The 3895-nt window shown below is 40.1% G+C and overlaps 1 pseudogene; it reads right to left on the bottom strand.

Moving 5' to 3' along the window:
* Window positions 1-238: 238 nt before the first annotated feature.
* On the bottom strand, window positions 239-2958 carry LOC133774322 (elongation factor 1-alpha 1-like; annotated as a pseudogene).
* Between the last annotated feature and the right edge of the window lie 937 nt (window positions 2959-3895).

Genomic DNA, 3895 nt, shown 5'->3' with positions numbered 1-3895 from the left:
GTCAAGTTGCTTCCATTAAAAAGTACTGATTTTAAAAACTAATAACTTAAAACTGCCAATCACACACAAAAAAAGAATGGTCTACAAACATTCTCCTTTCCTTCTGAAGGTTTATGATGCATTGTTATCATTAACTAATCTTTACTATCAAACTTAAATGGCCAATTGAGACAAACAGTTCTGAGACTGGACTTCCACCACTGGTTAATACTGGGGTGGCATGTGTTAGGTATAACATTCATTTAGCCTTCTGAGCTTTCTGGGCAGACTTGGTGATCTTGCCAGCGCCAGCAGCCTTCTTGTCCACTGCTTTGATCACACCCACAGCAACTGTCTGTCTCATATCACGGACAGCAAAATGATGCACAGGAGGATAGCCTAAGATGCTCTCAACACATATGGGCTTTCCGGAAACCATATCAACAATGGCAGCATCACCATTCAAGAATTTAAGGCCATCTTCCAACTTGTTTCCAGAATGACTATCAATCTTTTCCTTCAGCCCAGCAAACTTGCAAATGATGTGAGCTGTGTGACAATCCAGTACAGGGGCATACCCAGCACTGATCTGACCTGGACGGTTCAGGATGACCACCTGAGCAGGGAAGCCAGCTGCTTCCATTGGTGGGTCATTTTTGCTGTCACCAGTAACGTTGTGATGGCAAACATCTTTGACAGACACGTTCCTAACACTGAAGCCCACATTGTTCCCAGGGAGAGCTTCATGGTGCATTTCAATGGACTTGACTTCAGTTGTGACACTGACTGAGAAAAGTTACCACTGTGCCAGGTTTGAGAGCACCAGTCTCTACCTGGCTCACAGGGACAGTACCAATACCATCAATTTTTAGACATCCTGTAGGGGCAGACGCAAAGGCTTGTCAGTTGGTCTAGTTGGTCAAGGATGGTCAGGGCTTCAAGCAGTGTGGTTCCACTGGCATTGCCATCTTTGCAGGTGACTTTCTATCCCTTGAGCTATGGCATATTAGCCCTTGGCTCCAGCTCGTTGTCACTGTTCCAACCAGGAATTGGCACCCATGCTACTGTGTCAAGGTTGTAGCTAATTTTCTTCTTCTTCTTAAGATTTATTTATTTATTTGAAAATCAGAGTTACACACAGAAAGAAGGAGAGGCAGGGAGAGAGAGAGCGAGAGAGAGAGGTCTTCCATCCACTGGTTCACTCCCCAATTGGCTGCAAAGGCTGGAGCTGTGCCGATCCAAAGCCAAGAGCCAGAAGCTTCTTCTGGATCTCCCACACAGATGCAGGGGCCCAAGGACTTGGGCCATCTTCTACTGCTTTTCCAGGCCACGGAAGAGAGCTGGGTCAGAAGTGGAGCAGCAAGGACTTGAATTGGTGCCCATGTGGGATGCTGGCACTGCAGGTGGCGGCTTTACCCACTATGCCACAGTGCTGGCCCCCAATTTTCTTAATGTAGGTGCTGACTTTCTTAACAATTTCCTCGTATCTCTTCTGGATGTAGGGTGGCTCAGTGGACTCCATTATGTTAACACCAACAATTATTGTTTCATACCCAGTGTGAAGCCAGAAGGACATGCTCATGAGTGTCCATTCTTGGGGACACCAGCTTCAAGTTCCCCAACACTAGCAGCAACAATCAGGATGGCACAGTCAGCTTGAGATGTGCCTGTAATTATGTTTTTGATGAAGTCTGTGTGTCCTGGGGCATCAATGCTAGTCACATAACACTTGTTGGTACCATATTTCCAAGGGGAGATGTCGATGTGATACCACACTTATGCTCCTCTTCCAGTTTATCCAAGACCCAGGCATACTTGAGAGACCCCTTTCCCATCTCAGCAGCCTCCTTCTCAAATTTTTCCATGGTTCTTTTGTTAATGCCACAACATTTATTGATTAGATGGCCAGTGGTGGTAGACTTGCCCAAATCTATGAGTCCAATGACAACAATGTTGATTGAGTCTTTTCCTTTCCCATTTTGGCTTTGATTCAGTGGTGGTTTTCACGACATCTGTGTTCTGGCAGAAAACCCATTGTGAAAAAGCTCATTTAAAAAAAAAAAATTTCCAAATTACAGGAACTGTGCTAAGCCCTTTATACACATCTGAATCATCTGATTCCAACAACCTTTTGTATATGCCTATTATTATCTGCCATCAGTTGGGGATTATTGAAATTGTGTTCTAAGGTTCAGTATTGGAGATATTTGATCCAAGGTTAATTCTCTTCACCACAGTATTATTTATGGCCATAACTAAGAAAAAACTAATGCCTGATTACTGTTATGTTAGCATCTTTCTTACACTCAGAGTTAGTAACACATTTGCTAATTTAAAAAAATTTCTGATGATAATGATTGATAATTCATTTGATACCATTAAATATTGTCCTAAAAAGTATTCCTCATCAGCCTTAGACGCATGGTTATCTTTAAGAAACTCCACACATTTGAAATTAGGGTATGGGTAATATGATTCTTAAAAGCTATCATGTACTTAAATATGCATAATTGTTCACTAAGCTTTCTGATAATTTTCTGTCATGATAAGTTAATTAGTACATCATTTGTACTGCAATGACTGCAACCAACTGTGTCTAACTTAAACAAAGAAACCATTGAATGATGGACGGAATAAAAAGGGAATTGTGGGGATAATTGAGCCACCAAGAATTGGAAGCAATGATTCTAGAAATTCTATAAGCTGGTTCAATGGGCAATCTTTATGGCATTGTCAGATGGTTAAGTTAGTGCCAAATATTTAAGTCCTTGTTTAAAATACAGTTTCTGCAAATACAGTGCTTTTCAAGTTTTGTTATAATTCTTTGTCAAACAAATTGTTAAGGACTATATATATATATACTATAGCTTTAATGATTTGGGGACTGATTTTAAACTGACTTTACAAGTGATTTTGAACATCTTTTCATTTGATTACTGTACATAGCAATTACCTATTTTCCTCTTGAACTGTGGTCATTTTACTTTTCATTCTTTGAACATTTTACTTAGTGGAACAGTTACATGTTTCACTACAATGTAAATTAAAAATATGTTATCTAAAATAATAAAGAATATATTATATTAAAATATATGTACACTTTCTTTTATTTTTTTAAAGATTTATTTATTTGACAGCTAAAGTTATAGACAGTAAGAGAGAAAGAGAGCGAGAGCTAGAGAGAGGTCTTTCATCTTCTGGTTCACTCCCCAAATGGCCATGACTGTGGGAGCTTGGCCAATCTGAAGCCACAAGCCAGGTCTCCCACGTGGGTGCAGGGTCCAAGCATTTGAGCCATCTTCTGCTTTCCAAGGCCACAGCAGAGAGCTGGATCAGAAGAGGAGCAGCCAGAACTAGAACCAGCATGCATATGGGATGCCAGCACTGCAGGCGGAGGATTAACCTACTGCACCACAATGCCAGCCCCATATATGTATACTTTCTAAGAAGAGAGTTTCTCATCAGCCCATTTGGCTCAGGTGCCAGGAGAGGAGGTAGGTTAATCTGGTGTAAGTTACATACTATATGTGAGGTTATTGTAGCTCCCAAAAGGCTCCAAGCTGTTATCATGGATGCTGGGTAGACAAAACAACTGGTATCAATTAGACCAGAATTTTAAATAACTTTCTCTCATTAATAATTGTCCAGGAAAATAATTCAAAAAAACATTATACCATCCAGCTTGAAACATTTTTATGTGGCAATAAATTTGTGTACGTATTTTAAAATTTCCAGTGCTGCTCATTGTCAGCCATTTAAACTTGGTTTTGCTTATAATGCATGATTAATTTATTAGCTTTTTGTTTGTTTGTTTGTTTTGATTTCTTCTTCAGTTGTAAGTTCTAATGCAAACATTTAACCTAGTGTACTTAACAAAACCATTGATATTCAGCATTCCCACCCATCTCTGTGCTCT

This window comes from Lepus europaeus, chromosome 15, assembly GCF_033115175.1.
Source record: "Lepus europaeus isolate LE1 chromosome 15, mLepTim1.pri, whole genome shotgun sequence".
Lineage (NCBI taxonomy): Eukaryota > Metazoa > Chordata > Mammalia > Lagomorpha > Leporidae > Lepus > Lepus europaeus.
Note: the sequence above shows the minus strand (reverse complement) of the source record. Positions and strands in the feature narration are given on the sequence as shown.